At 43.5% G+C, this 20,299-nt stretch overlaps 1 protein-coding gene across 1 annotated transcript in view; it reads left to right on the forward strand.

The window, feature by feature from the left end:
* Positions 1-2,409: 2,409 nt before the first annotated feature.
* The window catches only part of LOC142503095 (uncharacterized), a 29,464-nt gene continuing 11,574 nt past the window's right edge, over positions 2,410-20,299 (forward strand). Inside the window, exon 1 of the mRNA XM_075615063.1 lies at positions 2,410-2,540. The gene's annotated coding sequence lies outside the window, so the exon portion shown is untranslated. The remainder of the gene's footprint in view (positions 2,541-20,299) is intronic.

Genomic DNA, 20,299 nt, shown 5'->3' on the forward strand with positions numbered 1-20,299 from the left:
ATGATTACTACAATTACCTGTGTGTACTTTGCTCTGCTGATCAAATAGGAATGGGACAATTCACCGTGGCTGTTTCGCTGCCGCCAATTAGTCGCGGAAGTTTAGCCGCTGTGGGACAATTCACTGCCGCCAGTTCATCGTTGGCATATTAGGGTTAGGGGTGAGGATTTCCTCAAGGAAGAAATTAATATGGGTAGAAGACTGAATATTGAGGGTTACCGTTAGAGTTTCTTCAAGGGCTTCCCCTGCATTATTCCCTGCTTGGGTGGGGCAGCACTGGGTCCCTGCATTACCCCCAACTTCCCCTGCCCTTAGACCAGCATGGCGGCGGCGGCAGCAGCAAGCAACATGCGCCCAGACTCCCTGGCATCCGCGGTGACAATGTTCAGGCGGTGAAACGGACACAGCGAACTGTCCTAGACGGCAAATAGAGGGGTCACATATCTCCCAACAATGTACAATTACAGTTTAAACTGCTCTCTAGCTCACATAGTGCTTCTAAATTGTAACTCCTTAGGCACCGCATACATGTCACGCATCCCATGCATTGGACAATTATTGTTATATTTCCACTTTTCTCTATACAGTGGAAGAAATACAAAAGGTATACAATTGGTAGTGCATGAACCTGCTGAGACTTTACCATGACATGGTCGCAGGCTTAATATGTTTTGGCCAAACTATTGAACTAAATGACCCATATTTATGAGCGGAATCATAATTTACCATATTGGATGTGCATTGGGGCTTCTGTACTTACTGTTGCATATTTAAGGTCACTTTCCCAGTAGCACTTCAGTTAGCAATATTAATACTGTGGGTCTGGGGTTTGAGTTTGCTAAGATTGCATAGGTTTAACAATACAGATATAGTAAGACTTGCTGTTCCTGATGTCGCGGACGTACAATCAAAAATCTGTGGTGCCGACGATAAAGGAAATACATAAACCCCATGGCTTTTTACCAGTTTCCAGCCCACAAAATGAGTGCACAAGATGGTATAAAACAGCACCAGATTTCCAGATTTCCAAGAAGATGCAGTCCCTCATAACATTGATTTATACGAATGACATACATAGGTTCAACTGGGCATGTGATTCATTTAAAAAAAATACTGTAGATATATATACATTTTTAGATTATATGTAACGGGCCCAGTACTGGTTTTTGATAACATGTCCCGGTGTCCCAAAGGGGAGAATAAAACGCTTCATTTGTTCCGGTTTTGAAATTGCCGCTCCAAACCCCTTGGAGCGGATATTTCAAAACCGGAACATATGAGACACTTTAGTCCGCAGGTGCGATCCGGCTTCCAGCATACCTCCTTCTCCTTCAGCGTTGGACTGGCACCGGAGGCGGTCCCAACTTCCGCATCTGCCCACGGTACCCGAGGACCTCCCAGTCCCCACCAAAGGTAAAAAGTGTGTATGTTTTTCTTGGGGGGAGCTGTGTGTCTATCTTGGGGTGGGGAGGAAGGTCTGTGTGTTTTGAGGGGGAAGCTGTGTGTGTCTTTGGGTGGGGAGGAAGGTATCTGTGTGTCTCGGGTGGGGGGAGAGAGCAGTGTGTGTGCAAAATAGGGGTTGTAAGAGAGGTAGACAAGTGAGGGTGGGGGGGGAGAGGCGAGGGGCGGATGAGTGAGGGGAGGGAGAGAGGAGGGTAGTGTGAGTGAGAGATGATTAATCAACAATTTTGTATTTTGCCCGTTTGTCACTTTAAAAATATGGTCACCTTAATTATGTCAACATTTTCAAGTGAATGTTTGTACATATGGTAACCTAAATCTGGTGGATGGGTTGTACTGCTTTTACTTGTCTTGTCTCTTCCCTAATTGGCCTTGTAGCAGTAGATGTTTACCTTGTCAACAACATTAACAAATCAGTCCATGCCCAAAGCACCCACTGAAAATATTAGCAAATTAAAATGTTCAGACTTGTAAAAAATATTTTAAAATACTTTCATCTGTATAATTAAGGAAACAAAAGTAATCTAATTATATTATTAAGTTCCATTCTGTCCAAGTGAAATTGCACCTCAACAAGAATGGATTTTCATCTTAATAAACCTGTTTCTACTGTGTGTGTGTGTGTGTGTGTGTGTGTGTGTGTGTGTGTGTGTGTGTGTGTGTGTGTGTGTGTGTGTGTGTGTGTGTGTGTGTGTGTGTGTGTGTGTGTGTGTGTGTGTGTGTGTGTGTGTGTGTGTGTGTGTGTGTGTGTGTGTGTGTGTGTGTGTGTATATACACACCCATTGTCTTAAGTTGCCATGTTCACTTCCATTAGTTTAGTTTTTTTTTTCCAGTTGGAGCCACACCACTTACTAATTTTACAGTATTATACACACCTGTCGAGGGAGGCACCCTATAGTAATACACACACCTGTCAGGAGGAGGTGCTCTGTAGTAACACACCTGTCAGGAGGAGTTGCTCTATAGTACAGCCTGGCTGCTCACTGCTGATCAACCTCAATAGCAGAGCAGACGCTTCTGTCCTGATGCTCTCAGGGAGCAGCCTGACCGGAGTCTGATTACAGACCCTGCAGGATAAGGTGGGTGTTCAATCCCAGTGCCTGGCATGTTAATATCTGCCTCTGAACCTTGCAGCTCGTACGTTTTCCTCAAGGGACGCAAGCTAGTCTTTCTGACTGCCGACTAATCTGCCTGCTTTGCCTGTCCTATCCTACCCCTTGGCTTGAATGAAGCTGCTATTGATACGTTATCCATAAAGGTGTCTGCTATTGCATGTCTCATAATGCCACCCATAACTAGTTTTGTAATCTAATAGTGTGCTTGGCATTTAATGCTTTCTCAGCAGGTCCCTCCTGGGCTTCTCTGCTTTCTCTTTGTGCTGCCAGCACTTGCTGCGCCTGTGTGTTTCCTGGTTGGATAGGAGGCGGCTCCTGGGCGTTTCTGTGCTTGCCCTGTGATGGAGTAGGTGGGACTCCTGTCTGTTGTATGTAATATCCAGCTTCAGACCTGGACTTCTAGCACACTACATCTCACCAATGATCCCCGGGGAATTAAATGCAGCCAAATCAGCGGTGTGTGTGCCCCTACTGGTTACAGTATAAAGCATCGGCACTTCTGTCTAAATCAGTAAAAACCATTTGAACCTCACTTTTAAAAGTCTTATGCCATATTCTTTAACTTATTTTAAACTTTTTTTTTTTGTTTAAAAAAAAAAACATAAATATGTACATTTTCGTTTTGCTGTGTAGGAGGATATCTGCGACCTCAGGTTGAATTCTCAACGTGTGTTTTACTAATCTGAGGAATTAATACATTTTATTTTTATGTATATATCACAGGATGTGTTCAGCCAATGTTGGCTGTATGGTGAATCTCAGCAGGTTTGCATGTCATGGAAATCACACTGTGCTCTGCAGAGAATGAGCTGTCAAACAAGTGCCAATTCTGTGCCTTGACATAAGGCTGCGGCCAGGCAGGAAGCGCTCGTGCGCGGTGACATCACGTGCTCGGACGGGCTATTTGTGGCTAGGTATGCGTGCGCGCGGCGGTGGCATGTCGGGGGCCCGCAGCCATGACGTCATGGAGCTGGTTCGCCCTCATTGGGCAAACCGCTCACATGACGTGCCAGCGAGCTGCATATTCAAACTTGTTTGCTTCAGCAAGCAGGCAGGCGCTAGCTCACGCTGGCCACACACATTGCAACAATGTTTCATTGCGGCCAGCGCGCGCCTGCTCAGCGTCACCCTGGACGAGGCCTTAAATGGGTGGTCTGTTTAGTTAAAAGGCTAATTTTTTCCAAAGTTTTGGCGTACTCTATGGCAATACTTGTACAATATGTAGCTAAAACATGTCTGGTATGTGGCAGTGAGCCAATAAATTATCTTTTAATAAATTATAAGCGGAAGTGCACAGTAACCCTGTATTTTTAATCTGATTTTGCAGCAGGGTTTTTCTGTATGGCTTTTTAATTCCCCTTAGCTGGTGTCTGTTATAATGCAATGCTGTGATTCCTGAAGCTTTCTGCCCATTTGTTTATTTGTAGCTAAGTAGAGTTTCTTCCGCCAGGTAGAAGATGGCCGTGCATTTCATACACAGAAGCGCCAAGGGGAGACTAATGCCGCTGGGTCACTTTAAAAAAAATCATGTTTTATTGGAATCTGCAATCCATAGAACGCTGCCGCCGCAAGTACCTCGAGGAGGACGCTCTGACGTGTTTCCTACCAGGGGCACTTTGTCAAAGAGTAGCGTTCTCCTGACCGTTCTGTTCTGACTGACAGATTAAATCTGTCAGTGGTGATATTGGATACCGAGGCTTAAGCCTCATTACTCCAAGTTCTCTTGTTGAGTGTATTGTCGCACTCTTTAGGAAGCTTACTTGCCACAGTTGAGTTGGTTTAACAGGGTCAGCGCTGTGATGGGTCGTGGGTAGCGGTCAAATGGGTTTGCAGAGATCGCAGCAAGCTTCTTGATCAGCGGGTTTGAGTTCTGGTCCAGTTCCTTGTAGAATTTTTTGTTGAGCTTCTTTAGATGTTCATCTAACATCTCGATGCCCAGTTCCCTATGAAGGTCTGCTCAAATGTGCCGGCATTTGTAGTGATTGGCTGCCCGATGCTCTGCCCCCACGCGTCACCCCTTGGATCTCCCGCGATATACGATCACGGGAGTCTGTCGGTGATGTAACGGAGGAGGTAACTCCTGCAGTCTCAGCAACAAAGTGCCAAGAAACGTATAGCAAACTGTGTAAAAAAACCATATATCACATACAATAAACAAACAAGTCAAAACAAGCTGCACATAAATAAATATACAATGTAATCAGCCAGTCACAATGAAAAAATGCCATCTCATACAAATAAAGAGTTGTATATTAAGTGACTGGCAGAAAAACAAACGTCCTAAACACAAAAGTAAATATAAAAATGGAAGTACTTAATCATAGCCTTGACTCCTGTTATTATTTAAATGATCATCTTTAATCTGCTATAGATAATTAATATATATAATTTACAGTCAAAACGGGACCATAATGACTTAAGTAAAGACTAAGGGCCTCATGCAGAGAACAGCGCTAATAGCAATCTCGCCATTTTCCGGCGAAAATCGCGCTAAAAACAGCCGAAAATGGCGAGATTTGAAAAAAGCGCCATTTTTTTTCCCCTTGAAATTCGCCGCGCGGCTGGAGAGTTTCTAATCTCTCCAGTTTTTTTTTCTGCCGTATGCAGAGAGCCGCGATCGCCATCTAGTGGCTGTTCGCGCCAAAAAAATGGCGCGATTTTCAAAATTTTTCCTCTCCACCAAGCAGCTGGCGCTCCGCGGCCAGTGGAGGGGAAAAAAAAAAACGCGATTTTTTCCCCACTAGTTTCAACAGCGCTTATAGCGCTGGTTGAAACTCTCCATATGCAGAAATGCTTGTAAATGCAGTTTTCTGCCCTTTCTGCATATGGAGAAAAAAACTCTCCAATAAAGCTAAAAATTTTCCCCCTCTCCAATTCTAAAATTCGCTGCTCTCTGCATGAGGCCCTATAACTAAGTAAATGTTGATGTGGTTATGTATCCAGCAGTAGAAAATAGCAGTTCATGAGTATAAACTTAATACATTGATATCGCTCTGTTACATCTTTGGGGTTTGGGTTGGTCCCGTTGGAGTTCCTCTCAGACATCCCCATTTCTCATGCTTGGTTGTCCAACCCCACATTAGAGCTTAAAAGGATCAAGACCATTACGGATGAATTTAAACTGGATTGGTTACACTTACCTTTGTCTTCACATCTATTTAGTGCTTACTCGCATGCTTGTGAGCTCTGTTGTTGGGGGGTTTCCTCCACCTGTTTATTTGTAGCTGGCTGGAAACATTTTGTTAACATGTAAAACTTTGCCTAGTAATTACAGCGCTCCACCATGTGTTTTCCTTTGAAACGAGCCATCCAAGTCCATTTATTTTCTTTTAATACAAGTTTGAAGCAGGGGGTCGCTGGAGCTGAACACCATTAATTTCCGCTCGGGGACCTCCTGCTGCCGGAGATGCTTAACTCCTATGGGGGTGCCGATGTCGCATGGGCCAATAGGAAGACACATCTGATGACATCACGGCTTCCTATTGGCCTGCTGGGCACAGGAGCTCTGAAAAGCAGACATATAGTGAACCCTGGAGCGGCTACCGGCACCCCCTACGGATGTAAGTATCTCCGGAAGCATGGGGTCCCCGGAGCTGAAACTAATGGGGTTCAGCACCGAACCCCCCCCCCCTGCTTCAATGCTGTATTAAAAAAATATATAACTGGCTTGGATTGCTTCTTTTGTTTCTTCACTGCCAATGTCGCAAGCAGTACAGAGGCTGTTTTATACAGGCAGAGGGGGGACAGCCAGGACTGCTGTCCTAGCCCGTTGGGTTTAGTGGCCTGGACCCCTGCAGACTCCTCAATTCTCTGTAGGGGCCCTGAGATGCAGGCAGAGGTCAATCCTTTCCTCTGCAGATCCTCTGTAGGTGGCAAGGGCCTTGATCAGTGGGCGGGCCTCAAGGAGAACAGTGTGGAAACTGCAGTATGTGGCAGAGACTGAGACAGGTGAGAGGGAAGGGTAAAACGGGGAGGAAGAGCGAAACATAAAGGAGAAAAGAGGAATACACCAGAGGGAGAAGAAAGGAGACGGTAAAATGATGCTGGAAGAAGATGCATCAGATTGTTAAAGATGGATGTAGACAAAGGGGGGAAATATGGAAAAGACGTTGGGGGAGAAACATGGGGGATTAAAAAGAGTGGGATATGGGGGCTTTTAAAAATAGAATGAAAGCATGTGAGAAGAGATGACATAAGAGAAATACATGGCGGGAAGAATAGAGAATATGATTGGTGTAAGAAGAGACATGCTGGGGCAGGAGACAAACGGACCTAGGAAGGGAGGAGAGGGAGAGAAATGTGACAGGAGTGGACCAGAGATACACAAGGGGAATATATGGAATAACATTAAAGGGGAGAAAGAAGAGAGAAACGAGGGGGTGAAGCAAAGTAGTGACTGTCATCACATTTGCGGGGCACCATTCTTCAAATTTTGTCCTGGGCTCCAAAAAAAAAATCTGTTGGTCCTGGACAGGTCAAAGGCTTGCTTTCGCACATTGCTATGAGTCAATGAGCCTCTTTCCCCCCCCCCGCCCCCCCGGGTCTGGTCTTGGTTTGAGAGAGCTGCTGTAGCTGGAATATAGAGTCTGGTTCCTGGTTGATGGGAGGCGTGGAGGAACGATTTTACTGTAAAACTTGGGCGAGACTGTTACTATGTTAACATTGCTCTCATATTCTGTGTTTATCACTGTGACAGTAGGCGGTAGCCAGGCTATCAAAGGTTTAAGCCAGTTTTAGTTACCCCTGATCCGTGGGTTTATAGAGTTTCAGCTCTCGAGCCCAGGGTTTGTACGTGCATAACCTGTAATGTGCCGTACTGACGTATAAAAATCCATGCAGTCAGCCTAAAGCATTTGCATAGGAGACATGTCTACCCTCTGGCCTCAAGGAAAACAGGATATGGAGGTGTCGGGCCTGTTGGTAGCAAGGAGGGGCAGAGGAAGAGGCCCTAAAAGCCATTTGGGTTCTGTCAGACTCTGTGGAGCCTTCCCGGCAGATAGCCATGCGCATTTCTCAGGCATCATAAAGCAGATGAGCCCTGCTCTGGCTGCTGAGAATATTCTCACACTTCTGATAGGGGGGTAATATTCTCTGAATAAAAGTCAGAGGTATTATAACCCCTTGTGCAAATCAGATTTATAGTTCTCCAAGATTCTAAACACCAAAGTCCAGTGAGTCAAATTGTAGATCTGGAGAGAAGGGAGGGGTGGCGTCCAGAACTGCAGGCTGATTTCAGTTCCAGGACATTCAGGCTAAATCTCAATCGGAGGAAAATACTTGGGTAGATTTCCCTAGAACTAGGCGAGTGTAGTTGTGTACCCTGTTCCCAAGTAAGTGTGTTTTTTGCCTGTATATTGTGTCTGCCTTTTTTCCTGTGAGTAAATGTACAATTTATTTCATTATATTGTTTTGCTCAATGCATGATCCGGATAAAAAGGTGTAAAGGGCCTGGTCTCCCGTGACAATCACCACTCCCACAGTTTATATATTGTATTTCATTCAACTACTGTTCCACTGGTTTACTTATCTTTAATACAGGTGAACTGATGTGAGCTCCCATGCATATCCATCTGGTGTATTGAGCTTTCCATGTAAAGGTCTTTTGGACCAGACTAGTCACCAGTTCTGAGAGAGCCTCACTCCATTGGTAGTAAGTCTCCCTTATTTTCAGCAAATAATAGTCCATGGTTTTCCAATAAAATGGAAAGATGTGGTCCAAATACTCCAATGTTTGCTAATTTGCATCCTTAGACATTCAGTGACTGTAATAGTCCCATTTAAACTCCTGAAGCAAGTACATGACTTGGCTTTGTTTTCTTAGTTTCTGCAAAACGTGTGCTAACTAGAAGGCACGCAAACAATAGTCTCCCACGAAGGTAAGCAGGGGCCTTTTTATACTCCACCTAAAAATATTTCTGGGGTACTATAGAAATGAGGGAAAAATCACAGTAGAAAACAGGCTAATTTAACTGTGACATTGGCTGTTTAATTTCAACATTATGAATTGCACTTTAAAAATAAATAAATATGCTTTTCTTAAATATATGTATAGTAACACTGTGTCCCCCCCACCCTCTGGGAGATCACACTACCTTTAGCAATGTTACTGGTTACCTGTTAGTTCACAGGATGCTGAGCTTTCCGCTGTTGTCATTGGGGAAGACAGGACAGACTTCTGGGGTAGATAACTGATCTTTTTCACATGGTACAGCGTCTCCATCTGCTGCAGGCTTCAGGTATGTGGAGATAATCCCTGCAGGAGAACATACTTTCACTACCCCCAGATTGCACACCAGGCAGGAGTCTAGTTAACTGGAACACTTTATTGTCCCTCTGCATAAACAGCAACACAACTTGTATCTGCTTCAATACAGTCAAATAGGTCTCCAACCTCCAGGATGGTCCCTGGACATCCACCCCAGGCCGAAGGCACCTGGGTAGTCCTTGCTCTTCCCTGACTCCCTAATCGTCAGGGGAAAGGTAACACTCCTCACTCCCACAAGGGGAGGGGACAGCAGGTGCCACTGCTCAGTACACCTGTGTGAGTACCTGTCTCTCAGGGGTAGAGAGACTGCCTACATTTTGGTGTGCAGCTCCTTAAGTACAGAGGGGGAAGGTCCAAGGTCTGAGCCCAGGATTGGGCAGAACACAGGCCTTAGCCTGCCTCCTCCCCTGTCACTCAAGGCAGCTGCTTACTGTGGGGGAAAACCCAGGATTGTTGGTCCTGACACTGCCTGCACTGTTACCAGGGCTTGCATGTCAGGGAGGGCAGACTGGTAGCCAAACCGACATGGCTACATGTACAGTGGGAAATGTGTGCAGATAACAATTTTAAGCAGTTTACTAGTGTACCCGTTTTCCCCCACCAAATCTCACATAGGGCCTCTCTGTGGGGAAACTCACTCCGGTTACATGGCTTAGTGTGGTGCATACCTGCTGGTAACAGGGGGTCCTGGGTCTCCCGCATGGTGTTATAGGGGAAAGACAGGACAGGCTTCTGGGGTCTTGCCCAAATAGTACTCACAGGTGTAGCCCCCAGGTGTATGGGGTGAAGTCCCTGCAGAAGAATCTCTTCCCCCTCCTCCTAATAGACTTCGCTCTTAGGCAGGAGGTATATAAAACTCAGGATGCTTTATTTGTCTTCCTGTATTCAGCAGCCACAGATGAACAGCAGTTATGAGGGTATCCACCCTCAGGATGTTCCTGGATCCACTCCCAGTCAATGGGCACCGAGAGTGGTCCTTGCTCTTCCCCTATCCCCTTGTGGGATATGAGGTATTGGTTTCCCACCACTCCCCTAAGGAAGGGCCTAAAACTGCCAGAGCCCTGACGGCTTAGCTGGGTAAACCCTGCCCCTCTCACGGTAGAGGCAGACTGGCTAAATCAGGAAGTACAACGCATTAAGTACAGATCCAGTAAGCACCACCCATGTGCCTCTAATTGGACACAAGGCCTGATGACACTACCTTCCCTGATGTACTGCAATGAGTGGGGGAAACCCATGATTACTCCTGGCAAACCTACCCTTACTAGGCATTACTGCCAGGAGGAGGACAGACCTATAGCCCAAAAAACAATCAGGGCTACACTAGTAATAGATTACAATACACACACACTTGGCAGTGTTATTCTAATTTAGCTGCATTGGAAAGAGATGTGAAACGGGCAGATTCCACATACTGTGCTGCATATCCTGTACAAAGCTTAGTCACCCCTTGTTGATTAGGCGCCTCTATGCCCAGTGTAACTATCACAATATGAATGTTGATGTTTTATAACAATTGATCTGATACTTGGTGGTGAAATGCTCATTTCAGACCCTGTCCTGTACCCCACATGGCAGTGGGTACTGAATGAGGTATAGCTGCTCCCTTCAGCGCATAAGGCTGCCAGGTGTCTAGTCTTGAACTGGACTGTCCTGTATTTGGACACACTGTCCAGTAAAAAATTGGGTAATGCTGGACCTGAGAGTATACCGGTATTGCCTCCTTGGACAGTGACCTGACCGGCTTTGAGGGCTGCTGGATTTCCCTAAGCAGGGCTGTTGCAAGGGAGCGGGGTAGCTACCTCCATCCTATTATTCATTTATAAAATGTTTTACCAGGAAGTAATACATTGAGTTACCTCTCGTTTTCAAGTATGTCCTGGGCATAGAGTTAAGACAAATAATACATGGTTACATAAATGAACAGGGTATACATTATATACAAGACATTGCATGCACAGTTAAAGAACATATATATTATAGGTGTATGTAACAGTTACAGACCAGATAAAAATGTGAGACAGCCTTAGATTTGAAAGAACTTAAACTGGCGGTGGATGTGAGAGTCTCCTCTGGTAGGTTGTTCCAGTTTTGTGATGCACGGTAAGAGGAGGAGCGGCCGGATGCCTCGGGACCATGAACAGTCTTTTGGAGTCAGATCTCAGATAAGTGCTGCATGTGGTAGGGGTGAGGAGCTTGTTCAGGTAGCTAGGTAGCTTACCCAAAAAGTATTTGAAGGCAAGACAGGAGAGATGAACTTTGCGCCTAGACTCAAGTGATGACCAATCTAGTTCTTTGAACATTTCACAGTGATGTGTGTTGTAGTTGCGTTGGCTGCTGCTGGGTAATGCAGATAATCTGGAGGTGGTGTCAGGGGCCTAGGGGTGGGGCCGAGGAGAGGTGGGTATCTCGAACAAGTCACCCTTTCACCATTTGTGTCCAGTATTTTTGGAGAAGCCACCCGACAGCACAGTAGGACAGGAAATTCTTGCAGGTATTCGTTTACAAGTCCCTCACTCTACCTGCAGAATAGTGTTTTCTTGTCCGAACAGTGTGCAGTAGTAACTGGGACTCACCAGGACTGCGTGTAGTCTAGTTCTCGGGGGTTCTCCGCCTCACTTCCCCATAGGCTCAGAAATCGTACATCTATGTCCAGAGGATCCTTGCAACCGGGCTGAACCGTGGAAGCGTCTGAGAAAGCAAGCGGGTAGTGTGCTGGCTGTGTGAGGATGCACTGGCAGGTATCCACGTCCCACGTGCTTCTGGAAGCACCAGGTGGCAGTGGGGTATGAAATGGGGAATGTCCCAAATTAAGAATAGCCAGGAAGGGAATAAAGACAATAAGTTGCTCTCAAACCTTTTCATTTAAGGTATAAATGCATGTAGGACTTTTTTTTTTACTAAAGGTTGCTTCAGCTGATGTCTCTGAATGTCCACATTCTAATATATCAAAGGGCTGTGAAATGACAAATACACTGCTGCTCTCCATATCTATGTTGGCGATGGCCTTAAATGAACCAATGGCCAGTGGTGTGTAATCGGGCGCTCTTCAGTTTTAAATGTGAAGTGCTAGTGCATCAATAATATAATAAACATAGTGAATCAAAACAAACTATGTAAAGTGGTCAACAAATGATATAAAGTGAACAATTAATAAATATTGAGTATATAAATAACCACCACCCAATGTGAATAGTATGTTAATTGTAAAGCAACTCAAACACAACCCTTTATAGACTGTTCTTAAGTATATCTTCATTGTATTCCTCCACCGCAAGGGGATCGCAGGACGTTCACCGCGTAATCATGAAAAAATAAAGCAACATAACATAGTGCAACCTGTGTGCATATAATGGTATTTGTATAGGGCTGTAAGATAGTAGCACTCACACTTTATCCCCAGAAATCACGCAGTACAGAGACTCTATCTCTTTCTGAAACGAGCAGCCTTCAGTTGTAACTTCCAACACGATTTTGTATTCGTAGGGTAATTCCTCCTCCAGTGTCATACAAAAAGGATAGAGACTGGCATGGTGTAGTACAGCTACAATTTTGTATTATAAGACGAGTAGCAAAAGAGATAAAATGCACTCGCGTATTAAAATACAATACAGGGAATTGTACGATATCCCGATCCTTTCGGCGTTCAGTCTCCGGCGCGGAAGTTGATAAGAAGAGAACTGCAAATAAAGAGGGCATAATGAGATACAGGGAGAGTTCCCAGTCATTGTAGGAGTTGAAAGAGACGGTATATAAAACAGACCTGGCAGGGCAGTGTAGCACTGAAGATTAAGCAACAGATTAGAAATGGAGTCTATAGCTGTGTACAAATTGTCAGAGCATTTAGAAAGTAAAGTTCTCACAGTTGCAGGGATGTTTAAGTGCAGAGTCCAGTTGTTCTTGTCTTCACCTCCAATATTTCAGACACTTCATTTGTGACACTTTTTAAAATGTTATACAGCCAAGATAGACAGATATTCACATGTCTGCAAGTGAAGTGAAATAATGGGACCTTGCTGGGAGATTATATACCTAGAAGAAGGAGGGGCTGGCCTGCCACAAACTGCTCAATAAGCAGTTGCAGGTGACTGACTAAATATATTAAATTACATCATAGTAGTGTTGCCCTCTAGGAGCGTGCTGCTAAGGATTAAAATCGGCCCAACAAATGTAAAACAAATATATAATCGCTGCGCTTCTCCATATAAGGAGCAGGGAGCTAGTGAAGGAATTGGCCATAAATCGCAATACAGTCCGTCGTACTCCTGAATATCAGCTTCGTATTCCATCTAGTACCACGTTGAAGGTACATCGTTTTAAACTCGTTGTCATATGGAAAATACAGCCATACACAATGGCATTGATGTAACGAATATAACCCTTATTGAGTGTATAATAGGGCCCATACACACTGATTCACAGCGTACAGATATTGAATTATGTTGAATTTGGATGGTTCTCCAATTAACTAGGGTAGTAACCCAAGGGTGCTTAGACAGTAGTGTATGTGTAATCACAATACACTTAAATCACATTTGCAGCCTAGAGAAAAGGCGACAGTACTTTTTGGAATCCGACAGGGGCTTTATTAGGTGTGTGTGTGTGGGATAGTTGAAAAGGGGCGTGGGCGCTGGGTTGAGTTCAGTTGGTGTACAAGAGGTTGTGACCACGTAGGGCTCTTTCTCCTTGTGGTGGCAATGTCCTGTGATATCAAAGTTATGAAAAAAAGTTCATGATGTGTTGCAAAGTATTCTTGCTCTTTCCCCACTGGGTCCCTGGTCCACTTTGCCAAGTCTGCATATACTCTGATACAAGAGAGCAGCAGTATTGAAAGCCAAAATAACACTCCATTGTAAAAATGACATATTGGATTTGGTGGATATCCGTAATGCAAGAATGAACATGCATGCAATCCAACTTAATGCATTTCAGAACCTTTTGGAACCGTGGAGAGACTTCGTAGACATTGTTAATTTCCCAAGCATATCACTACACATATGACCAAGGATTTCTTTGGCTCGCTCTCATCTCCGAGAGGGATGCTTATGGTGTGTGTTGTGTGTGTGTTGTGTGTGTTGTGTGTGTTGTGTGTGTTGTGTGTGTTGTGTGTGTTGTGTGTGTTGTGTGTGTTGTGTGTGTTGTGTGTGTTGTGTGTGTTGTGTGTGTTGTGTGTGTTGTGTGTGTTGTGTGTGTTGTGTGTGTTGTGTGTGTTGTGTGTGTTGTGTTTTTTTTTTTTTTTTTTTAACATTTAGAAAAAAGCATTAAATCCATTGCATTTCCCTGCTATTGGACTGATTTGTGGAGTCCCTTTTATAGCAGGCCTGCACAACTCCGGGCCTCGAGGGCCGCAAACAGGCCATGTTTTCAGGATATCCCTACTTCGGCACAGCTGGCTCAATTAGTGGCTCAGTCATACTGAGCCACTGATTGAGCCAGCTGTGCTGACGTAGGGATATCCTGAAAACATGGCCTGTTTGCAGCCCTCGAGGACGGGAGTTGTGCAGGCCTGCTTTTATAGCTTTCATCAGAGGTTGAGCCATAGTTTGTCGCAGCTCTTTAACATGAGACCGTCTAATCGATAACACTCCCACTCCTAATATGTGCTGGGAAACTCACTTTGAGCGCATTGTCCGTGAAATGCTGCAAAGTGCAAGAACATAGATTAATGGAATCAGGACTACATTAAAAACACATACACATACACTGCAGCACCCAGTAGTCTGGGGTTTATTTATTTTTTTGGGTAACTTATTTTTTATTTAAGTTTTAGATACACATAGGCAAATGGATAGAGAGAAAAAGGGGAGGGGGAGTACAACAAATTTAACACCAGATTAAAAAAACTGTATAAATATAACAAGGCCAGACAACCACACCTCCATACATTACACAGATTATCCAACTCTGAGAGAAAATACAACCCTCGGTCCACAATATCAGAAAAATTCACCTATTCACCCCTAGAGTGCCAGGGCTGCCAAACTTTCTGAAATTTTCTAGAGTTGCCTCACAAAAGCTGTTTGTCTTTCCACAGATTGCACCTCGTTTGCACTCGAGATAATCTCTCTCCTGTAGGGGGGTTGGGGCTTGTTCCAGGCCCCTGCGATTGCACGTCTCGCCACGGTGAGGATATGTAACAATAATTTAGATTTTTGTTTTTCATTTAAATTATCTAGCGGCTTACCCAGGACCATTATAATTGGGTCTAGGGGAATTCTTATCCCAATAGTTTCTCGCACTAATCTCCAATCTCTGTATTTTGGGACAAGACCACCAGATATGGGACATGTCCCCGACACTACCGCAACCCTTCCAACAAAGATTTGTGGTCGCAGGATAAATGTGCCTCAACCTCTGAGGCGTCAGACACCATCTTTTTTTTTTTTTTTTTTTTTATATATATATATAAATATTCTCTTTTAGATATTGTGCAAAGTGAAGTATTCATTGAATTGACCGAAATATCTTGCCAATCTTTCCAGGGAATCTCTACCTGGAAATCATGGGTCCATATAGCGGTGTGTGCAAGGGGCCTTAAATTCCTAAAAAAAATAAGGACTTGGTACAGTATTGAAATGAGACCCCACTGATATTTTGTTTTTCTACATAGTTCTTAGAACATAGAACACTCTGGGAAATACCCATCAAAGGACAGCTGCCTAAGAAAGTGAGAGACTTGCAAAAATCTGAACACCTCAGCACCCGTGAGAGTATCTCTGGCAAAAATCGCGGAAATTTAGTAATTTACCATTCAAAAGCATATCCCCCACTTCTCTAATATTTGTAACCTTCCATAGATCAAAAGTACTGGTAAACCAACCTGGACCAAAATCTGTGTTGTCAAAAATGGGGGTACATCTCGAGGGAGCTGAAAATAATTGATAGATTTTTAGCCCTATACCAAATTTTAAGGGAAAATGTTATTGAAGCCGAATCAAAAAAATCAGGTCTAGAGCATTTTGCTGGCTTATTATTCCACAGGAGGGCCGGGAGTGCCACGGAGCTATTGATTTTATTGGGAATGCCAAGAGATTAACTTTTTCAAATGGGAGGCTAAATAGTATTTCCTAATATCAGGGACCGCCAGACCCCCTCTTTCTCTGTGTGCAAACATAACTGATCTCTGCACTCCTTGGTCTCGTTTCCCCATATAAACTGCATAATTTTGTAATGTAAATCTCTTAAATATTTTATCGAGATGGCGACCAGTAGTGTCTGGAAACAGTAAAGCAGTTTTGGGGAGAACATTCATCTTGACTGAAATAATACGGCCCATCCAAGAGATTTGATGATCTCTCAAGTAAAAGATCTTGTTTTTTATTCTAGTGAAAAGCTCTGGGTAATTATGTTTATTAAAAGCATGATAGATTTATTTTTTTTGTGTGTGGGAGGAAGAACCCTAAAATATGTCTTGCTTTGTTCTAATGATGATTAAAATTTGCTTAATTTTAGCTCAATATCTGATAAAGTTAAATTTAGAGCCTCTGACTTGGCCGGGTTAATTTTATAGCCTGAAAACAAGCCAAACATAGAAAGATCTTGTAGATTGGGGTGAGAAGTCAGAGGGTTAGAAATTGTCAAAATAATATCGGCAAACAAAGAAGATCGACAAGGAAAATGTCAGATTATGATACCCTGAATATTGGGGTTTTTCCTAACTTTAATTGCAAGCGGCTCAATTGTTAACGCAAAGAGCAGGGGAGACAATGGGCAACCCCATCTGGTACCATTACAAATCGTAATTTGGCTTGGCTCCCCCCTGGCATTTTCCAAAAAGTTGTAGGTGTCTGGGCTTGAACCCCCTTTAAAAATGGCCCTGAAAACCAAATTCCTGCGTAGTTCTATCCAGAAAATCCCACTTGATTCTATCGCATGCTTTTTCGGCATCAAAAGTCATTAACATCGCTTTAGGTTTAGAAGACTAATCCATTATATTGATGATCTTATGTGTATTGTCCGAGGCTTGTCGTATGCTTATAAAGCCTACCTGATCGTTATTAATCAGTCGGCAGAATTGGGTTTAGTCTATTCGCCAAAATTTTTACTTTATATTTTTAAATCTGTATTAAGAAGTGAAATTGGCTTAAAGCTAGCACAACTCATTGCATCTTTTCCTTCCTTGGGTATTACTACTAAATTTTGCTTTTGACATTTGCGGGGGATCTGGGAACCTGAAACTGTTAAACATATCTAGAAGATATGGTGCTAAAATTCCCCAATATTTTTTTATAATTCCGTATAGATTTGAAAATTCATCAGGGCCTGGGGCTTTTGAAGGTTTCAGACCTTTAATAACACCTCTTAACTCTGCAATATTTATTTTTAGCATTGAGTCCCTCCGATTCTTCTGCCGACAGTTTTGGGAGTTCACATGCCTGTAAATTGCGATCTATTTGTTCAGTGGAGGATTTATTAAAATTGGGGTCTAAATCCAGATTATAATATTTAGAAAATTCCTCAGCAATTTTGGAAAGGGTTTATGTGTAATTTCCCCGTTACCCACCTCTTAACTTGCTAGCGAGCAACTCATCTGCTTAATTACCCTTATCGTAATAGGTCTGACGGGTCCACTTTAATGCTTTCCCAGTATCTTCCAATCTTAATTTATGTAGTTCCTCTAGGCTGACAAAGAAGCTTGTATGTATTGCTGCATGGGCGTGAATTATGTTCCTGTTATAGCTCAATTATTTTTGTCATAAGTTTACCCTGTTTACATTTTTTTGCTCTTTTCCTATATGAAGCTATTGAAATAAAATTGTGTTATTTTTTTTTTTTTTTAATGGAGGCTTTGAGCCTTCCAAATGGTGGATGGGATGTCACCTGAACCTTTATTTAATTTGAAATAGTCTACAAAAATATCTCCTATCTGTTACTCGATCCCCGTCTGATTCAAAAGCGATTTGTTTAGGTGCCACTGGAACACCTTGGGCATAATAAAAGGGGTTTCAGGACCATTTAGACCGGAGCGTGGTCAGACCATGTTATAGGGTCCATATTTGTCTGGGTGACCCGATCCAAAAGATTTGCAGAGACAAATATATCAATTCTTGTATAAATATAGTGAGGGGGAGAATAACATTTCATGCCCTCCTTATCCCTTTATAATTTCTTCTAACAAAATAGCTGCTCTTTTCTTTTTAGAGAAATAAGATAAGGGGTAAGTACCCCAAAAAGTGTTAGGAGGGTCCTGATTGTTAAAATGAATTTCCTGGAGAAATAAAATATCTTTTGTACAACAGAAATGGGGGGGGGGGGGGGAGGGGTAGGAGTAACATCCTATTCACTATATAGGTTTCAATGTGTACTATACCACATAGGGGCATTCCATTTTTCAGCTAGAACTCTAGCATAATAGAAATCTATAGGAGCGACACATTTCCCCTCTCCTGATCTAGCACTATCTTTATTGAGTAATTTATCAATTTACAGACTTTTCTGGTAACATTATGGTTATTGTGTGACTTGATGCTTTATCACACACTTTTATATTGAGTCTGATGGGTCACTAGTTACATCAGCGCTTTAGTTAGGTTTTTAATCATGTCTATTTTTGTTATGTTCATTTTCATTCAAATGTATTTTGTTTAAAATTAGTAGTGTATGCATCGATAGGGTTCATTTCTCTCGCGTGTCAAGGAAATAAAATATCTGCCTGTATCTTAAATTCTCTCAGGGCTAGTTCTTTCTTTCTTTCTTTCTTTTTCTTTCTTTTTCTTTCTTTCCCGATTTGAAACTCTCTCTAGTCATCATGAAGTGTGGGTGTGAAGATGACGTTACCTGAGCTTGAAGACTTATTACGGTCCACTTTAAGGGAGGGAAGGCATGTCCTCGAAGATCTATGGTACTGGGGAGGGGGGGGGGGGTGGAGAATTAGGGAAACAAAAATGGAGAATAACAATGATAGAGTATGGGGGGGATGGGTCTATTATCCATCCTAAAACCTTTTTAACTGTTGGTCCTTGTGTGGACCAAAATAAATGGCTAAAAAAGGCCCACATAGGGGGTGGCACAAGCCTCGAGGATTCCAGAGTATTCTCAACTCTGCTCAAGGACTCCTGCATACGGTTTCCTCAACCTCTTGACCTCCAAACTCGAACCCCTTTCATCGGAAACCGCAAAAGAAAGAGGATAATACCTTCTGTTCAAATAACAGCTTAACCTCTTATGTTAAATATTTCTGCTCTTTCTATGGGGTACACGGCTTGTAACAATAATAATTGGGAGTATAGATTAAAAATTTTGAAAGATTTGTAACCACAGAACATTTTAACAAAAACATTGAGACTGAAGGGAAGTCGTCTTTTTCTTAAATTTCTTATTCTCCACCTAGGTTCAACGGGACCTCAGTGGTACATCGAGAATGTCAAACCTCGGCGGGGAGAACAGTTTGCCTCAGATCATATATTCCTGAGCTGCCAACCTCCTCCACCAGCTAATCGGGGTTAGCCAAAGTGAAAGGACCCTTATCTCAGTCAGGTTGGGTGAGCGAAGTAAGGAGCTTCTGGAAGATCCTGTCTTTCACTCAGTAGAGAAGTCTCTTGGGCCTCGGAACGTTGCAGTTTCGCCGACTGCTGGCCGTGTACTCCCAGGGCTCCTAGGAAATTCTCCACCTCTGCTGGGAATCTTGGCGAGAATAGCTTCCCATCTTTGCTCACGACTAAGCGAAATGGGAAGGCCCATCTGTAGTGGATCTCGTTATTGCTAAGGACCGATGTGACTGGGCAGAGGCTTCTCCTTTAAATTTTAGCTCTAGGAAGATCTGGATCTTGGAGTCTTCAAAGTCCACATATTCCTGGTTCCTACAGCCTCTCATTTTATCTTTGGTGGTATAGTAGTCGAACTACACTATTACATCCCTGCATCTCCGAGGGTCCACGAATCTTGGACCTAAGGCTCGGTGTGCTCTGTCAATATGCAGGTCACTTTGTTAGAAGCAACAGATCTATTTGGGTAAATAGGTTCGTCAGATAGGGTTGCAACTCACCCGGGTCAACTGTTTCAGGGATGTTTCTTACTCTGAGGTTTTGCCTCCTTTCCGGTTCTCCAGATCATAGACTGTATCATTCAGGTTCCTGATTTCGTCGTTAAGGCTGAATAGCTAGTCTTCCATTGAGCCCTGGCTCTACAAGGATTCTAAACGTTTGTTTTCAGCTGCACTGTTCGTTCTGTCAGAGGTCAAACCTGCCTTAAATTAAGCAACAGCCTTATCAAGAGCCACTTGAAACACACCTTGCATCTCTTTAAATAGATCTTTTAAGGCTTTTGAGGTGATTTGGGTATTTTCTTCTGGTTCTTGTTCTTTATCCGTAAAGTTTCTTCCTTGTTGTGGATGCACGGGCGCCATCTTGGATTTCGGGAACCGGAAGGCCGCTTTCTGGAGGTAACGGGAGACAGAGGGGGTTGCTGGCTTGCGGTCTTTCTTGGGAGGGAGGGGGCGCATCCCTGAGGGATCTGCTGA

This window comes from Ascaphus truei, chromosome 1, assembly GCF_040206685.1.
Source record: "Ascaphus truei isolate aAscTru1 chromosome 1, aAscTru1.hap1, whole genome shotgun sequence".
NCBI lineage: Eukaryota > Metazoa > Chordata > Amphibia > Anura > Ascaphidae > Ascaphus > Ascaphus truei.